The following is a 27,874-nucleotide window of genomic DNA, read 5'->3' as shown; positions in this document are numbered from 1 at the left end:
CCTGGGTTTGTCATTTGGCGATAAACCGAACACTTCATTTGCGGTGATTAGAGAGGGATTTTGAGTGAAACATGATGTTTGTGAAGTACCGCCATGAGATATAATGGAGCAAAACACTAGAAACTACCAAGAACAAAAAGAAAAAAAAAACAGCAAGTATGTATGCTGTTAACCAAGAAAATGACAGGGGGATTTGCAAGCAGAAAAAAAAAGGAAAAGAGTTCAGTGTAGAATGAAGAGAGAAAGAGAGGGAAAATAACGCAGAACTGCTGATAACAAGAAAAAAGGAAGAACTGCCTTAATGTCAAATAGAGAGCCTCCGGTAGTATAACAAAAAATTACCCAAATAAGAAGTAAGGAGATCGAGATTTTGAGGAAGAAAAGCGATGTTTTAGGGCATCCAAAAAAACAGTAATGTAAGAGGAAAAAACTGCAAGGCGGATCTTACGTGTGATGCATATGCTCCACGATCCACACGCCAGTGCTAGGGTTGCTTTCTCAGAGCTAAGGATCTATTGCTCTTATACCAATACCAAGTTTTTGACTTGGAATGAAGAAATAATCCTATTCCATTCAAAAGCAAAAAGACAACTGTGCCCTTACAACAAATAATGTTCAAAATCAAATGACTAATAGGCTTCAGTCTAATCACTGCATAAAGTATAAAATCTATCACTTCATCCTAAACACTTATTTATATTTATTAAAACACTCCCCCTCAAGCTGGAGAATGAAGATCAAGGGCTCCCAGCTTGTCAACTAGATACTCAAAGCGAACTCTTCCAACTCCTTTTGTAAATAGTTCGGCCTTGCTTTCGTGTGATGATTTTCCCAGCGCATGGAAAACTGGATTTGCAGCAGAAAGGCACTTTGAAACTAAGAAAGCATAGTCAATGGGGTCACCTTGAGTTGCTCCTATCTCACTCATAAGGAGTTTCATCCAAGTTAGTTCACATGCAGCAGTTGCCCTCAGTATGCTCAGTATTCTACTTCTGCACTTGATCTGGATACAACTGACTGCTTTTTGCTTTTCCACTAGTTATAATTTGCTCCCATAAAGACACAGTACCCAGTAGTAGACTTCCTGTCGTCAAGTGATTCAGCCCAGTCTGCTTCAGTGTAGGCTGTCATATTCAAATCCCTTCCAATCCCTATGAATCCAGCGAAGTGTGCTTTTGGAGTCACTGCAGGGAAGTTTATCGGGTGAATTCTTCGTCGAGTTGGCATTAGTGTTGATCCTCAGAAGACCAAGGCCATCCTTGATATGCCTTCTCCCAAGAATCTGAGATAACTACTTCGTGTTATTGGACGTCTTTCGTACATCCTTCTACCCCAGTTAGCAGAGAAGCTGTTGCCACTCTTCCAACTGACGAAGAAGAGTCAGAGATTCAAATGGACTGCCGAGGCGCAATCAGCCTTTGACTTGGTTAAAAACTACTTGAACCTCGGGTACTCATGCCTCCACAGAAAGCCCTTGATCTTCTTTGTATATGTCGACGATGGAGAGTAGGTCTTGCTCAAGAAGACGAATCAGGCCTCTCTAGGCCTGTCTACTATCTCAACCGCATATTGAAATATGAATATGGATATATATAGAAGAATTATAGCAGCAGCAGCTGCCTTCCATTATCAGAAATTCACCACATGCGAGGAAGCAATAGAGTGGATTTTTTAAAACTTATCTCAGATTAATAAGAATCCTTTCGATTATGCTCTTGATGCTAAACGCCCCTTTCAGTTCTTCGCCAATATGATTGTTCTCAGCGCTGACAAAATGGATGTTCTTAGTAATACCCCTATTAACATAGGTGTAAAATAGAGGTCTCAAGGTCTCTAGCAGCCTCTGTTTCACTCTTTTTCTACAATCACTGGCGTAACATAATTGGCAGATGCCCTTGCTGCGGATTCGTCTGGTCATTGAGATTCGCCTCTTTTGCTCTCCCATTCGAAACCAGGCGGAAAGACTTTCTACCCATCATCCCGTCCGAAGGCCGAACTGGATTACTATACAAACACAAAAACAATGTGACCGTTTGCAGATTCTGCCTCGCTGAGTGGTTTTGTATCATAGTCTTCTAGCCCCGATGCCTATCCTCCTCGGAATAAGGCAGGCCGAAGTGATAAACTGATCCATTGACCCTTTCTTTTTCGGAGTTTGAGTCTATTACCAGGCTTTGACCAGGTCTACCAAACGGTGACGAACCAATTCCTCTTTTCGCTTCCGTTACAACCGGAGGTCTTCCGCTTTAGTTGTGTCGCAGCATATACTTCCCCGCCCTAACACAAGAAAATAAGTGCACTTCCTAACGATTCTAATCAGGCAAGCTCTTTCCTATTGTTATTGATAGAGATTCAAGTGCGTAAAACACCTCTTCAAGAGAAGACCCTAAGTAGCTGGATTATCTCAGAAGCTATTTACGCGCTTTCAGACCTTCAGATCCTTCGCCATAGAATAAATCTATCGGTCTGGGTCCTACCTTGAAATAGGTAGTTTTCTCGCTAACGCTAGGAGCTTTGGCCCACCCATTAACAAGCAAGAAAGCCGAAACAAGAAGATCTGAGCTAGCAGCTGACTCTCCCCCACAAGCTTATTCAGCGGATTTCTCGCCGCTCTTGTCTTGCTTGGGGTACATAACTGGCTGCTTTCTTTCCTCGTTCAAAGCCCGCTCTAGCTAGTTCGATTTTCACAACAGCCGAATCTAGTGAGTGATGTGATAGAAGAAGCTCTTGCCCTCGGTGCGATAGGAAGAGGTAGTCATAAACTCCTTCTCTGTGAGGAAGTGAATCTGAATCCGGTCTTAGAGGGTTGGAAGAAAGAAGCAATAGCATGATAGGAAAAGGAAAGGTAGGAGCACGCCAAGAGGCAAGTAGACCGAGACGCCCTAGGAAACCGAAGAGAGAGCTTTGAAAGTGTCGACCAATGAGATCCTTTGGCATGATCGTAGACGACCGATTCGAACAAAGCCGATAGAGGGGATAGATGACGACCGAGACGACATACGGGATCCGCAAGGATCATTACGAGCGATTAGCACCCATACCAATAGACTCCCTCTTCCCCTTTCTCTTAAGGATGATGAGGAGCGAATACCAGGTTAGTTCACTAAAAGTAGATATTTTCGACGGAGAATGATGTATATAAATAAGAGTTCTGGCTTTATTTGCGGTAATAGGATGTGACACACTTCAGAATCCTACTTCTCGACAGTAAATTGAGTGCCACCCCTAGAATTTTTTGCAACCTACACTATGAGGGAAGAACATATCTTATGAGGAAGCGGCAAACTCCATATAAATTATACAAGGCCTCCCTATCAATCTCAAGCGGAGAAGGTTTCTCCTAAAGAGTAGTCTATCAAAGCACAACGAGCCAAGGTGAGGGATCCGCTATAAAAGAGGAGGCTGGTGAAAAGTTCAAATTTGACTTTTTGTGACCAATATCTGACCGAGAAATGAGTTGATGAACGGTCTTCCTAGAGATAGGAATTTTTCCATTCTTCGATGATCCAACGCGCTAAGGGAATGAATGTTCTCAGTATTCACCACGTGCTCCTTGATTCATCCTTTTAAAGAGCCCTGTAAGAACATATCGGGCAACTCCATCCACTTCCGGTGGAACGAAGGAACGGAGCAAGGCGACCGATCGATGAAACGAAGAGAAACCCTTACCTTTGGTCGAAGACTCCCAAGAAAGACCGTGGCGTCCCTTAGTCTCACTATGTTCAACTAAGCCACTTCGTCCCTTTCGTTTGAGGAGAGAACAAATGAAGGGGAGAGATGCGATTCATCAACAAAGGGATAGGGATAAGGATTCGCAGGCGAGACAGATATTGAATTAACAGAGGAAGGAAGAAGTAAGGCAAGGGAGCTGTTGAGATGGTACGAATGGGTATGTCATCCGTGGATCCATATGCATAGTATAAGAAGGGACATAGAAGGAGCTGCTAGTAGTAGGATGCACATAGGGACTTTAGTCTCATATTCATGCCCAGAGTAGGCTGCTATTGAATGTGCTCTTGTCGCAATTGAATCAGCCGTTGAGTAAATAGAAGCTTTTGCTCTTGCCCCTGTTAGTCTTGCCGCTGCTTAACTATGAGCATCGAGCATTCGAACAGATGGCATCTATGCTAGCAGCCAACTACTAGGATTAAGGATTGTCGCCCGCTCCGAGCAAACTAGGGGACAACACGTCTTCGAGACATAGCCTTACCTGATGGGAAGAAGGGAGCCCTTTTTGAAGGAGAGTACTTGGTACTATCTAGACTTTCATTACTTCTAGCCGTTTAGGCGATCACTGGATGATCCCGAACCTAATATACTGAAGTTCTCTTTTTTCGGTCCGATTCCGTGGTTCTTCCTATAACAGTTGATTCAGCCCGACAAATCCAGACCCGGCTTTCAACTGGTTTAGAAAGAGGAAGACGGGATCTCGACTCTTTCCGTCCTTAAAGAGGGGTACTAGGTGGCTTGAAGAGGAAAACTCTCACTATAACCTCTCCAAATTTTTCACTAGTACTTTCGGGGCTTCCTAAGGGCTTCTCCCCAGGCGTCACAGAATTTTAATTGTTGATGGGGGTCTTTTGCACCAGACCTTTTTGCTTGTGCTTGAATTGAAGCTCTAGCCCTGAATGCCCTATTCCCCCTTCCATTATAGCCTTGTAAAATGTAGTCAGACTAATTGAATTTCATTCAATTGGATGCTTCTAACTTCGCCCAAGTTTTTAGCCCTTCCTCCTCTTTGCTAAGAGCTCTTTACTTTTGTTTTTTGCGTTGCTATTGTTTCTAAAGTGAAAGTTAAGTGACCCGTTCTTGGAATTGGAAAAAGAGGAGTCCTTTCGAAAGGCCGTTCTTTTTCCGTTTCGGGTGAATCGAAGCTCTCGAATCTAGCTATCCTTAACTTAAAACTAAAACTAAAATGAATAGGAATAGAATGCCATGAGAGAGGGAGCTGTGAGGGAAGGGGGAGGGTTGGAACTGCTTTTTAGCGGGAACTGCTGCTAGTCTTTTCGACCATGAATTTCTAGAAGGGCTTCAAACCGAAAATCCGACTCCCAAGCATCCGAGATGCGAAAAAAAGAAAAGAGACCTTTGCCTAAGACCTTTTATGGATAAGGACAAGAGGCTCGTTACCAAGCTCGATGCTTTGAATAGGACCCACGAGGCGGTAATCTCATATGCAGAAAAGAAAGAGGTCAGTGAAGGCTCTTCCTTTTTCCCTTTTTCTAGAGAAAAAGAATCCGATCCGATTTGCAAGGAAGTGACACAAGCTCCTTATAGCCAGTCTTATGTGGAGGAAATCATGGAGTAACACTAGGGCAAGTCACTGATTTCACTAGTCTCGGGGGACAGTCAAGGGCAAGAGTCTCATATGTTAGTATCGATGCACAGATGAAGAGTTTGATCTACGACCTGCTTTCCCTTTCTTCTCTTTCCTTTGCTTCTCTTGAGCCAGATGTGGGCTCGATCCCATCTATGTGGGGAATTCGGCTATTCTATTTACTGATCACCTTAAGCTGGGAACTCCAAAAACCATTTGCTTCTATTCTAAATCACCGAATCTCGCATCCAACCTCGGTCTTTTTGGCGCAGGATAACCTTATGGGTTAGTTGAACCGGTTTCAAAGGCTGCCCCATTGGGAGAAGCAGAGCTTGAGAATCTAGAACATGGTCTTTTGGGTCTAGAACAGAATCAAGATATAGCCCATCCGCAGACACATAAGCAGATGAAGAAGATGCTACTGGAGAAGAAAAGGAAGAATAAGCGAGCCTGTGACTGTCCCCTTCCTCAAGCAGCATAGGATTGCGTTTTCAAAAATCCTTTGGATGAGGAATTCTTCGATTGATTTGGTGGTGGTGGTAAGTTAGCCGTGAATGGAAAATCACTCTAATGGCTGAGCCAGGTATGCTTACCAACCGAGCGCAGGCGCAGGAGAGTTCCTCGGCGTGCCCCGTACCGATGTGAATTGAATGAATGGACACTACATCTCCACTAGTTCGTGCTCCGAATCTATAAACTTCTGCGTGTCTTCTTCGTTGGTACGAGCTTATCTGGTTCTCTTCTACCCTGGGATTTTATTTATTTCTTAATTATAAGTAAGGGACTCCCTTCTCACTAACAACTATTTTTTAGTAGACAGACAGGACAGGAGAGGTCTGATGTGATAGGGTACGCCTAATTGATCGTAGATGTATGGGGAATAAACCTTGAATTGAGAGGAAGTCAAGTAGGAGCATTGTGTTAAGACAAGGGGGCTGTGGGCTAGTCTGATTCAGAGGCTGAATGCGTACTTCTTTCCATACAGGCATAGAAGGGCAAAGGGAAGTACGGTGTAAATATCCATAAGGGTTTAGTTTAATAAATTAAAAGCGGTTTTCAGCCGTTTGGGAAGTTAGCCCATCCCATTTTGAAAGGGCTAGGCTTGCTAGCTCACTTTATGAGATTTGGCCAGCAAAAGCTTTAGGCTTTTTCACTTGCTTACTTCTTGGCTCGCCTAAGATTTACTCTTTACGCTAAAGGTTTTCAAATGAACTTGCTTTCAATCCTCCTGCCTTGCCTGGAGAGAAAGAAGATTTTCTAGTGGAAGAAAGGCTGTGATTACCTGGGATAAAACTATCAATATCACAAGGCGTATTCTATAGCGGAAAAAGAAATCCATCTATGATAGACCCGCTTAGTTCCTTACAACGGGAGATAGGGAAATCGTTAGAGTGGAGGTTTTTCTATTAATAAGGATAGGCTCTCTTATTCTTTTTTCTTAACTCAATGCGTATTCCACCACATATGACAAGCCCGATTCCATCCTCGAAAAGCCATACCTAGACTAGAACTAGAGAAGACCTCTTTCTTTACCTATTACCTATATGGATGGCTAGCAACCGGAACTGGGACAGAAGGAATTCAATTACACCAGCACCGGATGCCCTTTACTTCATGTTTCAGCAACTACTTTTTTTAAGAATTAGCTGCGGATGCAGGTGCGTATTAATAGTGTTTGAGTAAGGAAGTTAGACGGGAGAAGACTCCTTGCTATGAAAGCTGGTAGTGAATTTCACTCTGTACCGAGACGGTATACTCAAGTGGATCTATATGTCTACCAACCATCCATCTGAAAATGGAAATTCGAGACTGTCTGAGCTGTCTGATCGAGAATAGGAAGAAGAATGCCTTCGTGCTTAAAGGTGGGAAACTAGGGCTTTCTCTTTCCCTCCTTCTCTCACCCGGAGAACATAGGCTATTCTCTTAATAGAACCTATCAATGCGCTATTCTTCGGACAATAACTCGGTTCAACAGCCAATGCCTTATTCCTCTTCCCAAAGGCAAGGAGAGAAGCCGAAGATCTTTGAGGCTCAGCAGGCTTATCAGGTACTCCAAGACCACGTTACTAGCGTTGAAGAGGCGAGGGCTCGAGCGGAGGCTGACAAAAGCTGTGACGTCGACCAAAGCGGGCCGTCTCTTCGAGTAAAGATAGAGACATGGATAGGAAAAAGGTCCTTCTACGAAACAAATCTCCAAGCCTTTCTTTATTGATGAAACGATATAGATAATGTAAGGAAGGCACTAATCACCTAACAGCTGCGCTCTCTAGAGCGCACATAGTTGCCAAGTTGGGAAAGAGCGTGTATCCGCTCTCTTGTCGACACTGTCTTTGTTTAGACTGTCAGCGAAGGCATGCTAACCAAGCAAGAGAACAGCAGCGCGCACAAGCAGAATTAGAGCAGCAAATCACATTCCATCGAGTTGCTATGACAAGGGGGATAGGGGGGTCTGCTGGCCGATCCTTTCAAAGAAGGAGCTAATCCGACCGATAAACATAACCATCAACGGAAACTACCGGCTATGAAAATAGCAATATGTGACTATTCGTATACAATAGAATCGTTTAGTGAAGCGTACCAAATTGTATTACCAAGGTTGCAAGAACAAAGAAATGAAAACCTACTGGGTTCTACCCGAAAGCCAGCTCCGTACATAGAAAGACCCGAAAAACCATGCTTTCAGGGACATTTTCTCAAAATGCCCCACTGCTAAATAGTTCGCTCAGACAGCCGATAGAGCCTTCCAGGCTCACTTACCACCACAAATAAATTGAGACTTCACAAAGTCGCGATATTTTGAACAGATTCTAACCATTCGGAATTCCATTCCAAAACGTAGAGTATGACCTTCCATGCCACCGCCCCTATGGACTTTGCCGGATCAAGAGAAGAATTACCGCCCTCCGTGGTAGGTGAGACGGCAGGCAGAATAAGCAATCCACGTAGTAGTGACCAGGTAGAAAAAAAAAAAAGAGAGGATGCAGGGAGTCCCTAAAGAAACAACCAACTAGCGTACTAGAAGATGTGATTTCTTCGATATGATCAGGAGAGAGGGCTACTGGAGACAAGACGAGATATCATATTTGGTCCATCGCTCATCTCAATCTCTCTCGCATCTGCATGTCATCACCAAGGCATGATGAACGTAGTCGATAAAATCATAGCGATATGGCTTTCACGAGCTTTACTCAATCAATATGCAAGAATCCAACCTTCATGTAATCACCAAGCCCGGAATGGAATGTCATCACAATGCTTCGCTACCAACCAAGGATCAGAGAGATGGATCTATCCGCAGCTGCAGATCAAATCCATGACATATAGAATTGCATAGATAGATGGAAAATAGAGATCGATATGAGGGACTTTCTCAGTCCAGCGCTACCACAGCCTACAAAAGGTGAATCACAGATGAGTAGAAAACGAAACTAGCTAAAATCAAGGATCAGTCTTGTCCACCATTCCATTCCTCTTAGGCGCACTACATAGAGCTTTTCATGGAGACGGAGCCGGACAGAATACAATACCTATTTCTCTCTTTCTCCTCGCTACTCAAGGGGGGGATGTTGCTGGGGAGAGTAAGTTCAGTCGTTAAGGTAAGTAAGGCCCATTAGGGCTGGAAAGCGGAAGGCTAAACGAAATTCCAATAGAAAGGCTCAAGCCAGACTGGAACTACTCAATTTGGACTGGAACACTGGACGAAGGACCGATTCCACCACCAAGCCTTTGACCTATAGCTTTGATAGCCCAAAACAAAAGCCAATTCCATTACTTACATCAATCTCATGGTTATCCCGCGATCGCATTGTTGATTCGTCAACTACCATCTTTCTTTGCTCAATGGAAGAAAATGCATCCATCCTTACCAGTTTACAATTTCCTTCCTAGACTTAACGATTGAATTCTTTATAAAAACCCGGTCTTTCTGGTCGTTCCTTGCCCCTAGCGTTCCGTTCAGTTCTTCCTTTCCTTAGAGCAAGAAGGTGAATCCCGGAACAGCTTGCAGTTTCTCCTTCCCTTCCTTTTCCTTTGTTTATCTCAGATGTCCTAAAAAGACTTATTGAAGGCTGATCTTTGGGCATTCAATTCAATGCCTTCTTCTAATCGGCGGAGTCAGAGGTGACTAGCGCTTTTAAGATGAAATTTCTTTTTCTTTCTCGGAATCTTTCGTATCACAAGGAAGGATAAAAGAGAAAAAGGGAAGTTCAACTATACAGACTTGATAGAGTCTGGGAGGATGCCAAGCCTGATTGCAGCACTAGTCCCAAACCCACGAGCAGACATTGAAGAGGAAAGAGCCAATTGAAAAAAAATTTCCGACATTCCACTTTTTTTGAAAGAGTAGCGGTATGGCAAAGAGTAGGCTAGTACTAGGACTTCGATCGGATCCTTTTTAAAGTGGGAATGCTGACCTATTACAAGGGGATACCACAGCAGCTTCTTTGTCCTAACAGGGCATTCCTTCGTGAAACCAGTTCTGGCATATCCCTATTCTATTACTATTGGATTAAGCGCTTCAACAGGAAAGAGACTAAGGGAAGGAGGGAAGTTCAACTAGTCGATCTAGCCATGAGCTGTCCTTGCCTTCTCCGCTTGCCTGCCAAAAATTACCTTGCTTTATGGCGCGGTATCCCCCCCTGTCTTACTGTTGGAGAATCTGCAGCAGATGTCATCATAGAAGAAGAAGCTGTTCTTCTTTTGCTGAATCAGCTACTAATCACACGTTTGGAATCGATCTAGCTGCTTAGCTTATGTGGTTTGGGCATACGGATTCTACTAGCATTCACGTGGGTAGCATTTGAATGCGGGGAACAATCACCCGAACGGGATTCTACTTTACTTTCTTTCCTATGGTCCTATCCTATTATAAAGTCAGTAAATAGTGGATCTTCGACTAGCAGCTTTTTTCGTGGGTCGGTAATGGTTGACCAGGCCAAAGGTGAAAAAGAGAGGACGGTAGTATCCTTCTCTTATGTTGTCACAAGAAGGGACTTTTTTCCTAGCGGAATCTACGATCGATTTGAAAAAACCACTACGGGGTAAGAAGCAAGGGAGGAGTGCCGCTTAGTTCCTTTTTAGTTCAATCACCCGCCGAATCCTTTTCTAAGAGCCAAGCCAGTAAGTAGAAGGGCAAGGACAAGAGCAAGGGAGAGGGAAAGACAGGCATTACCAGAAAGAAACCAACTCAATGTCTTACGCACCAGTGGCATTTGAATGAAAGTAGTAAGTAAGTAGCCAAAAATCTTCGAAGTTGGAGTAAGCAGCTCATGGGAATTTTTTTTAGTAAGAAAGCTAATGCTAGGTTATCTTTCAAAAGAGTAGTGCTATGTATTCCCATGATCTCAGTCTCTTTGAAAGGCTAGCATATTTTTTTTCTTGTCATCTTTCTACTAGGAAAAGATGGAACCCGTCAATCTTCGAAATTGGAAAAGACCGGGTATCCCCACCTAGCCTTCCTAGAATTAGTGCTTTCTTCTTTTATAAGCATAATCCTTTCTTTACTTTTAGCGTAGGTGTACGTCAACGTTCTAAGCGGAAGTTAGTGTGCAAGACCAAGAGGGCTTGTTATTTAGACTTCCTCTGAGCACGCAAGAAGCTGTCCAGAGTTAGGCTTAGCGGTGCCCCGTCCAAAGAGTAGCTTAATGAGAGAGACTAGTGTGATAGAATGTTGATTCCTTGCTTTCTTCTTTCTATACGAAATTAATTAGGATCGCTATTTCCTGCGCAGTAGCAGCAGCCATTAGACAAAAACCTTCTTAAAGCATCACTTCAGGGCTACCTGAAGAAAAGGCACTAAAGCAAACCACTACTTACGATATTTCCTCATCTTCAATGTCGCTAAATAGTGGGTTTTTCCTAACCGTTTAGGGGTTTAGCCTATACCGTAGTGTTAAAAAGCCTTTCGTTAGCCTTACTTCATTCTGGTGTCTTGGATTTGGTTCTCTCAGTGTTGTCGTATAAAATTCATAAGATGCATTGGGCGTTTAGGCCTGAACGGAAACGAGTAGGATATCTCTCTCTAGCTTAGCTGGCTATAATAGTACGTGTTCCGCGGGGCGGTAAGGTCTTTTTGCCGCTGTTCCCCTCTGGTTGGCTACCAGTCCTCGGGGGGACGTCAAGGTGTCTCGTATGTGGCGGATCGTATTCTCTGGACCTCGGCTCGGAATCCCTGGGTCACCTTAGTGATCCCCTGACCAGTTTGTTCTATCCCGTATGTGTGCGTTGGTGACCTTTTTTTTTCTATCTTTTTTTTTTTTTTTTCATCTTCTAGTAGTATGTGAGTAGTTTGCTTTCTTGTCGATCGACAGGATTTCTCCTCTGTCGTAAATTCTCGAGTGTTGACTCCTAACTCCTGCTTCCCTTGCTCTAATCTGACCACTCACTTGCTTGTGTCTGGCGGGACTGGAACAGACAGAGAGAGAGAGAGAACGGCTCCTCACTTTGCTCATTCACCTTTTTCATTCAGTGCTCAACCACGGGGGGCTTACGCACTTCACTCGCAAGGGTACCCAAATTGTGAATGTAAATCCATAAGTAGCCTCTCTTTTTTTATCCTACCTTCAGAACAACCTACCCGCACTTCTCTCTCTTAACTTTTTTTAGTCATGTGGGACCACCCCAATGGATAGCATATCAAGCCCTCTTTCCGCTTTTTTCGTAGGTAGCAGCGTCGGCAGAAGAGATTTGAGGTATAGAAAGGGGGACAGCAAAAGCAGCGATTAGGGATCACCTTCTCATTCATCAAAAACTGGACTCCCCTACGTCAACTGCACTGTGAGAAAGACAGACTGTCTTCCGGTCGAGGCATACTATCTAAGCGACTCTCCTAGTGGGTGACTTCTTTTGAACAGATCCACGCGCTCTATCTTATATATGTCACCTGCTTCACTTGAAAAACCCATATGAAATCACGCAAACCATGTCGGGTTCACAACCTAGGGCAGAAAGCGAAAGGCTAAGGGAGGGTATGGGACTAATGGTGTTGGGTATTCCCCTAGTCATAGCATGGTCGAAGAGCTGGGTTTCAAGAGGGTATGTATGGTAGTACTGACTTGACAACTGGACTGGCCTTGCCAATTGTGTATAGTGGACACGAGCAAAGTTGTCAGCAGCATTTTCCTAGCGGCCGAAAGAAAAGGAAGGTTGATCGAAGGATCTCCATGAAGCTTAAAATACAGCTAGCTTAGGCGCAAGACAATCCTCAGACGATATGAATTGGATTTGATCTCCCTCTTGTATACGCCATTTAGAGGTTCACCTTCTTCAATGACCTACTGACACTTCACTTTTTGAACGAGCATGGAAAGACACTGTCAAAGACTGACGCCCCAGCGACTATGAAAGCCCGGTTCCCGGGTCAATATAACAGTCCATCCACGGCATGAGAGGAGTGTACAGAAAGGGCTCAAGAGCATGTCTTCTTTTCGACCATAGCCATAAAGAGAAGAGGTGCGTAACCTTTTAAGCTATCAGTTCAATCATTCCGCATTCATTCGCTAGGAATTTCTTGCAGAAGCTGAATACTTGGCTTCAAGCTTCTCAGCGCTATAAACGTATGTTTTACCTATTCGACCATTCTAAACGTGGCTTCAAAGCTAGCGCTTGCTGCAACGGGAATTTCGCTTAGCCCTTTAATTATCGAGGGAATTGTTTTTAAGCCAACAAAGGCACTCTTTCGCCTACCAACACCGCTCGCTAACCGGTTACCCTTCAATCGGCGGGCCTTGGCTTATTCATTCAATATGGGAAATTCAACTCAATCCTAGAAGACCTTCCTCTCCCTCTGCACCTACTTTCCTTTTTGAGTTAAGGCATAGCGTTCACTAAAAATTCAACCAATAATGATCCGATCTAGTGGTGACATAGGGCTACCCTCTTTCGACGACATCTCTATACCTATCTATTGGCGGAGGGACTTTGGACTCACCCCAATGAAAAATAGAAGACCGTTCGCCAGGAACCTTATTCAATAGTAGGCCGCAAGATAAAAAGAAAGCATATCCGCTTTAAGTGCTGCTATCTGATCATGGAATAGGAATCTTTGGCTTCTTTTAGGTACGTCAGTCCGGGTCACATAGGCTATGAAGAGAGGACAGAGCCTTAAGCCCCAGAGTGAACTCTTTCTTCCGTCTTTCGGGTTGTAGGGCGTAGGGTAGGACCCTCTTTCGAGTTTCAGGGGTTTTTCCTCATATAAAGGATTCCCATCCCCGGGAAAGCCCCCAACAGAAACTGGATCAATCTTTGTTGGCTGGCTTGCTTTGCTTGGTTGGTGGATGGGGCGAATCCCTGGGTTGCTTCCCCAGCTACGTATGAATCCCCTGCTGTTGTGTTGCTTTCTTTGGCTAGAAGGGAAGGGAGGAGCGGCAGGCGCAAAGTAAATGCTTTTTGCTCACCCATCGAGCTAGCTTGAAAGAAGCGGATATGGAATAGCCTTTCTCTAGCCTGAAGCCTGTCAAAGCAAAGTCCGATCTACGATAGGGGTCCCAAGCTTCCATTGGGATTCGTGCAAGCAAGAACTCACTCGATAGGATGTCAACAGCGGGAATGCAAAATCCAAGAATGCCGACTCTTATCTTTCAAAAGATCGTGATTCAAAGGAGAGAGAAAGTTCTCAGATCAGTGTTCTGGATTCCTTATCAAAAAAAAATGACATTTCACAAAGACGGACTGGACTATCCCGTACTTAAGGAACTCTGCGTTGCCAATGCTTCTAGCTATTGCGAATCTTGCTTGAGAAAGGTTCTTAGGCAAACAAGCAACTAATAGGTAACCCCTCCACTAGAGTTATGCATCGAGAAAGAGTGACAACAATCAATCTATTCTTATTTTCTTCTTAGGTTCTGCCTTTAAGAGGCCATACTGAGTTGCCTACCCTTGGGTCGAAGAAGACCAAGCCAACCAAATTTCGACAAAGAAAAGGCTTCTTGCTGTTGTCGGTCTTGGAGGAATAGCTAATATAAGGCTAGAAGGGGACGAAGTACCATCGATTTTGCTCTGTTTTCGATTGAGCTTTTAGTAAGGACAGTAGGAAAGGTAATTTCTTTCTTCTTATCTTTAGATAAAGGAAAAAGCGTAAGCGCTGCATTGCTTTGAGGAGAGATCTTTTTACTCGTTAAGAAAGTGCCACTCAAATAGAATCTTTGCCTTATCCGGATCCGGATCTATCTCCTACTGCCTCTTCAAGTGGGAGTCAGAGTTCATGCGTAGAATAGGTCATCAAAGAGAGTCCAGTTGCCTCGTGCCTAGGGGAAGGTATCGTCTGAAGGGGTGCTTGAACTTCCTTCCATTCTTCCACTTCCAATCAGGAAAGTGCCATTGGTGCTTGTCTCGCTCCTTGTGCCGGGTGTGATCTAGTTCTTGTTCGTATAGTCTCAAAGTCTGCTTATAGAAAACGACGTTTTGAACCCTTCACGTATGAGATAACCTGTGAGTCTTCTGCTTCCCTTTACAGAAGGACGAGGTAAACGTTCTTCTTATAGCTCTTGCTCAACTCCTTTCGTAGCTTCTTATCCTTCACTTCAGCCAGCTGAAATGGTTAGTCTAGCTGTCTCCCAAGGTGGGGGATGAATACAAAGATTCAAGCCCTGCAAGGCTGTTGGTTAGTGATCCAATAGCGAGCTCCGGTTCCAAGAATGGGTTGGGCCGGACCGGATAGGACGACTAATACTTTCATTCAAGCTTAGTTGAGCATTCCTTCCTGCTCCATTTCCTTCCCAAACTTGTTTCTCTGATCGACCGCCTTTATTCCTATCCCTGGAAGAGGAATGTTGAACCCGGGGCAGGGGGAGCGGCGTCGGTGTATACCCGGAGGTAGGTAGCAGGAGAGGGAACACCATTTTCTTTTAATCAGTAAATGATCCAAGAAAGGAATCGAGACTCTATTCATCATCTAACATAGTTCGCCTTCCGCTCTGTCAATCGGGAGGACTCAGACTCCTACCGCGGGACGTAGCCTCACAACACCCGGACCGTTTGGTTTACGGCCCGCGCTGCGGGAGAGGCAGACGGATAGGCACAAGTCTTATATAAGTTATGTCCACCCATGTTCCTAGGGCATTACACTCTCGCATCGAGGAATCGTAGAGGGCCATCGAAGAGATTTTTTTCTCCCTCATAGGGAAGGCATAGGAGTAGTTCATTGCTCGCTGTAGCCTTGATGGGTCGGAAGCACTTCTGCATCATGGGTTGGGTAGGCACACATTGTAATATGGGGAGGGGTCAAATCATTTAGTGAGGGCCTTCCTTCCCGGGACGGTTAGCAAACTCTTGGCTGGTGAGCAGACAAAGCAATCAGCGGCATTCGAATGAGAAGTGGCTTCGGCCATTGGATCGAGAGAGAGCACGGTTCTTATACCGATTCGGGAGACTCGGTACTGGGAGAAAACCCCGCAATCAGCCTTGAGATGAAGAATAAAGTTCCGAGACGAACTAAGGGGCGAGCGCCACCGGGCTACATGGTGGCATATCACTCGACTATTGAAAATCGAACTACAGAGAGAGATTTTTGGGCTGGCGCTGGAAAAGACAAGGGTTCGGGCCTGGGAAAACACTTGGCATCGTCGTCTTGGACAAGAGTGTGACTCGGGAAAGAAAGACGGGTGGCTGGTCTAGAGCTAACCACTGAAAGCATCATGCCTGGATTCGAGGAAAAAGACTCACTTCGGTGATCCTAGAAAAAAAATGGGTCGTGATCCAAATCCCGATATTATGAAATAAAGGCTTTAGACAATTTATGCGCAGATCGACAGGTTGCTGTATAACCGGCTCAACCAACGTCAGCATCGACTGCATAACCCAGTGAAAAATCAACCAAATCGTCGCTACGCCACTGGCTCTGCATCGCTCGGCTTGTAGCAGCTCTTCCTTTAGCTGACAACAATTGGCACTTAAAGCATATTCATATGAAGACGACGCTTCCCGGAGATAAGCCGAGAACTAGGCATGGAGTTACACGAAGGGCTTCCTTTTATTTAAAGAAAGAGGCGATGTTGAAGAAAGAAGGGGCGATGTTTTCAGAATTAAAAAGCATTCTTTTGGATCTCTGGGAGAAGGACACTAGATACCAAGAACTTCATTCGAGGCAGGAACTCAAAGGAATAATAGATTTGGTTTCTTCGCATGGATACGTATTCCGTCCGATGTATCGGTATTGGCTTCCGAAATCGGGGGGTGGCCTGCGTCCAATAACTAAACCGTCTGCTTCGGATCGTTTATTACTAACGGGTCTTTGTCGCTTACTGCGGGATTTTTTTGAACCTATATTCCATTGTTCGTCGCACGGCTTTCGACCAAATCGTAGCTGTCTCTCCTTTTTCAGTGCACTGGGCTTTAGCGGAAATGGTTTCCTGGCCTATTTCAACTCTTTCAGCCGATTCGCGGCAACATTCACTTCAGATCAGATTTGTGCCAATTCCTACATTCACAGAATGCCCTTATCAATCAAACTTTCTCTATCTTACCGGAACTGCCCTCTGCAGCTCCATCTTCAGCAGCTGCTCAATCTTTCATTTCGAAAATCAAACTTGGATGTCACGGGACTTTCTCACTTTCTACCTTGCGTTTTGTTTTTTCCATCTTTAGCAGTTCCATATTAATCGGTTTCATTCCGATCGATCAGTCGAGATGGTTAGCTTGGGCGAAAATAAAATGGTATTTTTATTTCATTATAATACCTAGACTAATTATAATTACAATCTTCCTTACTTGAATTGGAATCTTAAGCAGCTCAATTCCGATAAGATTGAAAACATATTGAAGATCTTTTCCGTCCCTAACTCTCACAAATGAGATGGAAATGAACACAACTACAGTGTACCCATACATTGATTGACAAAAAGTGGAAATCACGCCTAACCTCCTTTCAGGCCTACAAAACACAAACGTGATAATTTTGAATATTGGTGTCATATGATGAAGGAAACCTCTAACAAGAAAGAACATGTCCTACAACCGCATACACATACCCCGATACAAAGCAAGAAAGAAAGCAAATTCAGTCCTCGCCTCGGGTGAGTCAACAAGTCAAGCAGTGCCAGATACGTATGAAATAGTTGCTGATTCTCTTCCTTTAGATAAGTAAATTCCTTCTTCAATCGATTCCTATCCCCCCCTCGGTACCGGGCTAAGGATAGAAGCGATTCAACCAGAGTGAAATTCCGTACTTATCCCAGCTCTCAAGGAAGATTTGAAGTAGGTACCTGAATTTCAAAGTATAGATCTAAGAGTTTGTTTTTTCCCTCCTAAGCTTTCACTGACCAATCTAAGAAATTACGAAAAAAAGTACTCTCTATCTATCTTCAAGGTTTTTCAAGTCTCTTAGGCGAACTAGGTTTACCGGCTCTACGACCCCGCAAGGCACTACTGTAGAGCTCATTGGGCCTTCCGCTTTCTCGATCAACTTGCCTATATAAAAAGAAAGAGAGTCTTATGATTATGAAACTTCGAAAGTCTTATGATTCTTCTTCTCTTATGATATTTTTAATTCTAAATAATAGAAGAGCTGGAGGAAAGTTACTGTTCGAGCTGTTAGCCTTACAGAAAATCCCCTGTGAACGAATCTGCTGCATCGAATGCCCTCCTTGTCGGCCTAATCCGCTATCTTATCTGCTTCTGTTCTTGGCATCTAGAGAATATCTGTGTCAAAGCAAAGAGCTTATTCGAGAACAAGCCCTTCTTTCACAAACAACCTATCTGCTCTTCCAGGTCCTATCGAACCTGGTGCTCTCACTTCCTTGCTTCGAGGAGCATAATGCATAGTATAAGAAGGGGGCAGGGATCACTACTATTGATTAACCGGTGTCAGTTGCTTTAGCAGCTCCCTCTGGGCATCCACCCGCAGCAAAGAGAAGATTCTGCCCATCTATGAATCCCTTGCCGCTCTCTCCTCAAATGGTAGTTCACCTGCTGCGATGCGATAAATGGACCTTTCTGTAAGAGATCAAAGGAAATGAGGGACCTAACCTAAGCGCTTACTTACGTAAGCCGCGTCAGGCCTGCCTGCATACACGCAATGAAACATAACGGTGTTTTTTCCAAGACGGACAGATCCCATCGCTATGCTATACGGAAAAAGGACGTTCGCTTTAAGCCGATCGTGAGGCAGGGCAAAAAGCGTCTCCCGAAGTAAACCTCTCATACCTACCCGGCTGATGCAAATGATGAAATTGAATAGCCCTTGACGGAACGGAACATATAAAGAAGCATATGCCACTCGACAAGCCAGCTCACGGGCTTCCCATTGCCCCTCAAGAATAGCAATAGAAGGGATGGAAGAGGGGGCTTAACCGGGTCAGGTAGATGGGATCGCTCAGTTCCTCTTGCAAGTGTAGGAGATGTGGAGTCAGAACTTAAAGAGTTAGTGACTAAAGCTAGGCGGAAGTCTCAGTGAGAATCTAGGTTCTGAAAGAAAGACCTAATCGCCGCATCCGTACGAGAGAGACGGCGGGCATTGATTGAATCTAGGCACCACGCTAGTTCCATTTCTTGCTCTTGGTTGCCTCCACCGCGCCCCGTCCTTGTTGGTCTGGACCATCCAAGCTAGACCCCGGAAAGAGCAAAAGTCGGGTTCGTTCATTCGCATGAGAAAGTAGCAAATCTTATATCTTCGTAATAGAATAAATCCTCTAACGCCGTGGAGGAAATCAAACTAAAAGAATATCAATGTTATTTAGACAATTATGAAATGGTCCATCATGATCCTGATCGAAATGCCTACCTGATAAGCCCAGCGGATATTACCGCTCTTTAGCTGAGCGAGCGGATGCCACCGAGCGGATAATAGGTTCTTAGAGAGCAGGCCAGGTTTGGAGGTATGAGTCGATCGGATGCGGTAAGTGGTGGTAAGCAAGCTCTACAATATCAATAATTGGTAAAGTGACATTGTTGCAAAAAAGTACATTTCCGTTTTTCCTGTTCCCACGGCAGACTCTACCAAATAGATTCCAATTCCATCTTTCCGAGAAAGAAGAGATGAACGGGCTTTTTCGGTGTTTTCTATGATAGAGGAGCTTGGATAGCGGAAATAGTAAGCGGCGTATACAGTCTATTTTTGTTTTTGATATTCTCTTTGTGAGATTGATCACTCCTAAAAGCAGCCTTTAACATGTGAGACACTCTTTTTCTTTCAGGAGTTGTAGATGGTATCAACTTTAGATGCCAAAGGAGCTAGCCACTTTCATCGTATATAGAAGAGTTTTGCCTCTTCGCTATCCGAAATAGCGGAACTTCTAGCCACCCTAAGCTCTCACCTTCCAAGCAACCAGAGCAACCTTCCAGAGTCAGGCCCCCGCCGAAGCTCGTCATAAACTGACGAGTGGAATGTGCTACCTCGGTTCTTATCCTCGCAGCGTGTGGACCCTCCCCAGACAACGAGAATGAGATGGAAGCGGACACAGATCCCGGGTCCACAACAGACGATTCTCCCATAGTATTGGGTCGTTTGGCTTATAGATCACGGCCTGGGGCACCTTTCTGATATCTAAGAATACGAAAAAGAGCCTCGAGATTTGACGCCCTTACTAAAATAAACTTTGCATAAACTTACTTACAAGGCTCACAGCATGAGTGATATCTGGTCGTGTGATGATGAGATAGAGATAGACGCCTCACAAGTCTCCGAAACTTATTCTTGAGATCGTCAATCATAACAGCCGGTAAAAAGAGACGTAGAATCAACTTCAACGCAGATCCTTGCGAATGCGAACGCAAGCCTGGATCGTTGCGTTGTTTTTTCTTAGCAGCAGTTACCGTTGAAGGAAGGGAAGACAGCTAACCGCCTTGTAGGCTACGTTCTTAAGTAATCCCACGCTCAAACCCTATAACCCAAAAGTAGAGAGTAAAGCTACGTTCTAACCTCTAGTGCTGGTGTATGAGTCTATCCCTCTAACCTGGAGCTATCGTATCCCAGCTCTCCTTGGAAAGGCAGGAAGACTTTAGCAGTCCTAAGGTCCTCCAGTTCCATTGAGATAGCTACGGGATACCACCAAGGCGAGCTTTGATGAAGCTCGATCTGTCCAAGTCCCTATGCCTCCCGCAGAATACTTAGAAGGAATACCTACGGAGGGGGCTGCATCACTGAAAGACATCTTATCTTCTATCGACAAAGTTTGAAGAAGTGTATGCGAAAGATCACAGAAGAAACGGGCAGTGAAGACACAAAAGAATCTAAAGAATCTGATGAGGCTCTCCCAGTGAGAGATAAGAGAGAAAATACTCGAGATAATTCTCGACTCCCGACAGAGATAAATGGAGAGGTTGGCCTCTGGGAACAATTTATTTGGTCTTATCCAATCCCCCTTTCTATTTTAAACATCTATTTGTTACAACTTAACAGGAGCCAATGAGACCAGGCGTAGAAGATGAACCAATTCTAGCGGCTTCCCAGTCACATTTGAAAGGAACTGAACCAGGACTGCCCAGGGAGGTGACTAAAAACCAAGTCTCTGATGACCTCAGAATACAAGAATGAACAATTGGCCATCAATAAAGAGTTGTACCTGTAACTGTCACTGAAGCTTCTTTGACGAACGAACCTCAAGGTCGTGTATAAACCACAAGAGCTTCCACACCTTCCCCGACCTCTAAAGGAAAAGACCTAACTAATGAGAAAGCGTCCTTCAAGCCCTTTTCCCTATGATCTCCTATCCTTTCCAAGGGTTATCTAAAAGGCACAGTTGAAAAGACGGCGGGCGGTGAAAGTAAAGGAAGACGATGAAAGTCTCGTTCTAAAACAGCTGAAGAAGACCCAGGCCAACGCCAGTATTTGGGATTTACTAATGTCATCCTATTAGCACAGAGAAACCTTGGCCCGAGCACTAGCAAACATGGATGTTCCAACCAATGCAACGCCTGCAGAAATGATGGCCTGTATGAGTCTCGCTGGTCCTAGCAAAGGAAACGTTTCAGGAACCAGTAAAGGAGTAATAACTTTCTCTGATGAAGACCTTCCCTTTGAGGGTCTAAATCACAACAAACCCCTTTTTTATCCAAGCGGAAAAAGCACTCCGTGTGTTATGGTAGATGATGGATCCGCCATTAATGTATGCCCACTGAAGGCCCTGAGCAAGTTTGGCATTGATCAGTCTGAGTTAAAACCGACCGGGGTGGTTATCAAAGCCTATGACGACACACGGCACCAGGCCCTAGGAAACTTCCAAGCATTAGTAAAGACGGGACCCATCGAAACAGTAGTAGAATTTGTTGTCTTGGACATCCCTATGACATTTGAAGTTATACTTGGACGAGCATGGTTTCATCCTTTAGGTGGAGTACCCTCTACACTACATCAGAAAATAGCTTCATTTAGGAGAGGAGGAATTCCAGTACATCATGGCGTGGATAACAATAAACATAACCAAATGCAAATGGAATTGAATTGAAATGAATGAGATTTAGGAGAGGAGGACAAAAAAAATCTTTCACTTTGTTAAGATAGGTATCTCAGAGCTCATCATACGTACCCTCACTTACACTTACTCAGTCAGATCGTACTGACCCCGCTAGTCGTCGTCTGATGGAGCTTATCGTAGTCCTTGGCTCCTAGCTCGCCTTCTGCTTACAAGTGAAGCGGAATAAAGAGCTCAATAGCACCTGACTGAGCGCACAGACCTGAGGACATAGCATCCATCGTACAATCACCCAACATAACTCCCCTCACTCACGGCCCTCGTATTCGGCCTCTGCGGTTCGGCACCTTTGTCTTGGCTCAAGGTCAGGGTATCTGGTGTCGGCAACAGACGGAGCTTATCTCTGCTTCTAAATGACAATTGGTCACTGAACCACAAGCTCCGTAGTTAGTGGAAGCCAATCGGTCTGCGGAGGCAGAGTTAGAATATTCACTTAGAGGAGGGAGAGGCTTACGCCACCAGTCTTTGATTCTGCCGGGGTTACTAGTCGTACTCCCTTCTTAGTCCGGGCCTCGAAAGCGATCAGTGAAGAGAAGATCTGTGGAGTAGTTCGCTCTGATGATATAGCGGGAATAAGAAGAGTGAGATATTTGATCTGAGGTACATACACTCTCTTTTTATTCCCTATATTCTATTTACTGCCCTACGACAGTTTCTGGCTCAGCTTCTGCTGGTGCTGGTTGCCTCCGGTCGCCATAGAGGTCTCTCTTCACTACGCTTGCCTCACTCGATGATCCACTCATATCATAGGGGATTTCCGCATCTCCACAGGCTGGTAGTGGTAGGGTCTTTGTCCCAGTAAAGGGGGCTCACTCAAGCCCATCATTTGTTGAAGGTCAGGCAGGAATGGTCAACAAGGTACTTTGAATCAGCACAAACAACGTCTTCAAAAGAGCTAGCACGCACAAACGTCTTATTCTTCCTCTTCTTATGACTCTTCCTCACCCGAAACCTACTAGGCTTCTTTCTTCTGACGTTCAGTCCTACCTCAAATGGAGAAGCCCTATTCTCAAGCAAGTAGCAGTGCTCACTTTCCAAATAAGGAAAAAATAAGCACAGAAACTCCAGACTGACCTGCACTTAGGAAAAATCCTTCCGAGACCGGTCGAGCTGGTCTATCTTTATTTGCCTCTGCCTTCAGACTCTCTCTGTTTGGAACAGTGTGTGAGCCCTGACAATTGACCTGACATTTTAGGTGCACCTTTACGCGAGGCAAATCTAAACCTCCATAGTGTTAGTGATTCTTCATTCATGTAGGGCCACTTTCTTATCTTAGCTTCTTTCTTTAGCCATCCTGACCGACCCCCTAAACGAGGAGTAAGCGTTGAAGGGGTCTACTGACTTCAAAATCTTTTAAAAACAAAAAAGGTCTATCAGAAGACTACCACTACCCACACTGCTCGAGTCTAGTAGACTCTGATCGGGGCTACCTTACTATAGGAATTCCGCAGATATAGACTAAAATCAAGACAGCTTCCTATCTCGAATCTCGAATCCAAAGAACAAACAGGCTGGTGTGTGTCAATAAGAAAACGAAGATTCTGTCCAATCCATGAAAGGTATCTCCTTTGTATGTGCCTCCCTCTCAAAAGAAGTGAACCAAAAGAAAAAACTGTATACGCAACGGCGGCTTAGTTGCTACCGTACCGCTCATCAGTCTCAATCCCGGAGAGGAAAGGCGTTTATTTTACTTTGAAAATTGAAAGAAGCACTGTGTCACTGACGTTTCATACACAGAAAGTATTATATAAATATAAATAGAAAGCAATACCGACGAGCAAGGTAGCTTATAGAATGCCGACTACTACGAGACGTATAGCTTACTCACTCACATATCGACCGGCACATGAGCACTTTATTTTAATTGAGTAGTCTAGGTCCAAGATTGATCAATCTCAATGGGAAAAGCACGAGATTTAATTGTTTTATCCAAAAGAGCCTAGTCCTCCCTGCAGCCTTTGAAGAGGGACAAGTAGAATGCTTAGGAGGTCTTGCTTCGGATGCAGCATGGGAAAGCGCCCTGGAAGAAAGGGTTTGGGGACCTTTCTCGCAGAAGTGGAGATGGTCCTCGAGAGACAAATGGATTGCATGGGACCGGATCCAGCTGGTGGAGGAGACCAGGGGTGATAAGCTTGGTTCGAGGAACCGCAGGTCTTGTTCGTACCTCCATTCGTTGATGCCGGAAGGTGGGAACAAATACAATATGGTATTGTATTTTATTTTGTTTAGTTCATCCAATTTCTTATGTCCGGATGTGGATTCAATAGGTTTGATCTCCGGGGAAAGAGGATATGAACTATACCCTAAGTGAGCGATCTAAGCGAAGGAGACTTTCCCATAGCAGAATCTGGTAGCCGGCTCCCTTAGAAAGAACAGGATAGCGACTGAGATGTAGTTCGATCGAACGGATAAGCTGCTAGGTAGGATCGTCACGGAAAAGGAACAACGCAAACTCGAAAGAAGTGAGAAGGGACAAAAAGGAATGAATCTGTGCCATTTAGGAGTATATAGAGCATATAAAGCGAGACATTCGAGGTCAATTTCCAGTTTTGAAGTAAGATAGGACCAGTGAACGAACGTGAGACTCAGTCGTAGCTGCACTTGAAGCAAGTCCCATTTCCCTTAGCTGTGGCACAACTACCGGCTATCGCTTTCAAAACATTCTCAGTGGATCGACTCCTTCTCGCTGACCTGACACCCTACCTAAACTTTCCCCGACCCTCTATCAACGAATGCAGAGAGAAAGTGCTTCTTTAAGTAAACATGTGCTTCCCTGGAGATGTCTCAGAACTTCTCCCGCTTAAGATAGGCTCTCGAGCTTGAGCATTCTCAGGCCTGGTTCAGTTCCTTATCCTTCCGAAACCTGGGAGGTGATCTTACCTGCTATCGAAGACTTATTGATCCCGAAGTGAGGGACTAGCCCGAGCTTTATTCGTTCGCTTACTCTGTGCTTTTCACTATGTTCGTTTCCGGGTCCATGCCAATTGTTGACAACATACTCTTGTATTCAACTCGTTTGGCACAGATTCCTTTTGAGCCTGTAAAAGCATTTCACTTCTCGCACAGACTCGGGCTCATTCCTCTAGCTTTCCCTTCTATCCTCTACCTCTAAGCTATCTCACTTCGCTATCCTTCTCCCAAAAACCCACTTGATACGAGAACTGTCCAGGGATTTCCCAGGAGATTATCTTACCTGCATCAACAAAGAAATGGCCGGGTTATCCTACCTACGCAGACACTAGCTTATCTATCTAAAGCCTGTCCTCTCGTGCTCTAGAAATCCCAGAGTCCTCGTTCGATTCGTATCATTGCTAAAGCTTATCCTATTCATATGCTCCGCTTCGTTCGTTTCGTTAGCTTAATCACCTTTCTCTCTTGCCTGGACATTGCCCTATGGCCTCCTTGACACCTACTCGCTGACATGAGTAGCTGACAGTAGTTCTCTTTGATCAATAGTAAGACTAAGACCCAAAAAAAAGAGAAAAAGAAAAATGTTGTAGCGGAGACGGGATTTGAACCCTAAACCTCAAGGTCATGAGCCTGATGAGTTGACTAATTCATTCCTCTACCACGCTTCGCTTACCATTAGTAAAGCAATAAGCAATAGATATCACCTCACCAAAAGGAACGATTATGCTACCCAACCCAATCTAGAAAAAGAAAGAAAAAGAAGGGAGCAATCTCCTAGTTCTAGGATGAAGAAGAAAGGAAGAGCTAATCTTTCGACGCTACGATATCTCTTATGTCTTCTTAAAAAAGAAGGAGAGGTTTCGAAGAACGACTGGTTGGAGAGGAGAACTCCGCAGTGATAAACGATAAACTAACGATAGCACCAGCTCTTCGTCTTCGGCATTAGACATGGTTTTCCCTTGACGCAGCAATACTTGATCGAAGTGAAGGAAGAAAGCCAAAAGCTCTAGTCCCATCTCTTTCTGTTATGGAATTGGAAAGTGACTCAGATATTCAATAGCAGGGGATTCTATAAAAGCCGGATATGCCTATTTATGGTATACTGTAACAAAGAGCAGAGTTGCCCACTTCTGAAAGTAGCCCAGCCGATCTTGGAAAACTAAAGAAGGAGGCATCAAGTTCGGTTGCTCAATCACTGGAAGATGTAACTGCTCTGTCTTCAAAGTAGTATATTACGTCCATTTTTGTATTCCTAAAGTGCCTATGTCCGACTAAGCGAGTAAATAGGGAATCAGATGGAGTGAACCTTCTTTCGTTCGTATATCGAGTTTCTCTTCTTTACGGTCTAATTTGCTCTTGGTGGAAATAGCCCCGTCCCGTATGGAATCCTCTCCGTCTCTGCCTGCCCAATCCTTCTATTAAGCCTATCGGTCAGGGCCTAATGCCTTTCATTGTGGAAGGGGCAATGCTTTTGCTTGAGCCAGTCCGGTATGGTATCATTGTAAGCCTTCGAAGCTGTTTGTAATAAAAAGGAAAGAGAAGGTCTTCGGACATTTTTTCCAGTTTTTGGGGGGACTTTCTTGATCGCCTCATTCTTTAACCATGGGTTAAAATGTGGCTAAAGTCTCTCCGATGGTACGCTGAGGTTAGCGTAAATTACGATGTGTCGCTCGAGGTCTGTCTCTCGAGCCTCCTGTTGTACCAATGTCTATATTCCGTTTTAGGAAGAAGGTAATGATCTTCCGGTATGGAGTTTTGTTTTGTTGTTTCGACAGGCTGAGAGCAGTGCCCGCTCCCTTGTGTTTGAGGGAGTTGATGCGGCATTCGAAGTAGGTGCGGGTGAGGCATTCGAGTTCGAGTGGCTTTGGTACCGGACAGAAGAAAGAAAGAGAATAATAACATTGAAATAGCTTACTTTATAGGGGCTTGGAGGTTTTTCCTATTCTTATTTCTCAGTTGTTGCTAGCGATGGAAATAAGAAAGGCTAGGTAGCTGGCTTTCTTGGGATTGCTCGCTGGCTGACTATGACGATTGCCCTCACTCGAAAGCCGCTTCCAATAAGATTGTTTTCAACATTCCCCCCCCCACCATTAGAGTTGGGCTTATGGTTGAGCCTCTTATTGCCTAGTCCGCTTTTTTTTTGTTGAAAGCAAAGAGGCGAGCTTTAAGACGTTCTTTAATCCTTGTTGTACTTTCGGGTTGGACTCCAGTCCTCGTCCTCCCTTGCCTGCCAGCACACCTGAAGGAAAGGATACCGGTATAACACAAAGAAAGGAACCGCAATCACCACAAGCAATCAACGATTCAAAATGACAAAAGAACGGGGCATAGGAGATAGAGGCGGAGTCTTTGCTGTAGTTAATGGGAGGACTAAGAGTAGCAGTAAGAATAATAAAAGGAAAGCAGTAGAGAATAGAAAGCGTCTTGTCAGAGCATATGTAGCTTCTGATATAGGAGCTTGAGCAGGAACACGAGTAGGAGCTCTTGTTCGTTCCCTTGTTAGCTAGTCTTTCCTCGCAAGCCACCAAGCCTTATCTTCGTCTCTGAATTGTTGCCTTCCCTTCGATCGAGTTTTCCATTTTCTTTTTTATTTATTTGTCACATATAGGTATAGGCGAATAAAAGATAACGATTTTCGAAGCTGTGCTAATAGTGGTCAAAAATAAGGTAAGAAGAAGTTTTAATAAAAAATACGGGGAAGTATTCCATTTTCCAATGTTCGACCAATCACTCGTCCAGGGCCTTCCTCGCGGTCAGGTCTTGCAGAGCCTCGTCGGCAATCCCAATCACTTGCTGAGACAAGCTCTCCTCCAATTTTTGCACTGCTTCCGGTTGATGGCTATTATGCCTCTTCCTGCTCAAACTCAAACTCATAAGCCAAGACTCCTATTCCGGGTAGTGTTTTTGATAGTCCTTTGCTCTTTACAAACCCCTGACTCGTTCATTCACTCGCTTGGATTCAGTCTCGTTCGGTTGTTGATTAGTTCATCGGTAGTTGGTTAGATAGTCGTGGTTGGGTTATTCACTTGGAGTTGCTTGGTAACTTCCTGGCATTATTTCGCCTTTCGGGTGTTGGGTAGTTTCTCGGGTGGTGTCTTGTATTGTGGTTGGTTGCAGCAGTTGATTCACTCCTTCCTCAGCATTCGTCGATTGGTGGCGTGGGAAAGGGGCATTCGATCACGGGCAAAGATGTCGATGCAATTCATTATGCAAGTTATGAATTCAAGGTAGAGGGGTTGCCTGA

This window comes from Durio zibethinus, unplaced genomic scaffold (genome assembly GCF_047325235.1).
Source record: "Durio zibethinus cultivar Kanyao isolate XHJ-2024 unplaced genomic scaffold, ASM4732523v1 HiC_scaffold_30, whole genome shotgun sequence".
Lineage (NCBI taxonomy): Eukaryota > Viridiplantae > Streptophyta > Magnoliopsida > Malvales > Malvaceae > Durio > Durio zibethinus.
The sequence above is the reverse complement of the archived record's forward strand: the minus strand, read 5'-3'. Positions refer to the sequence as shown.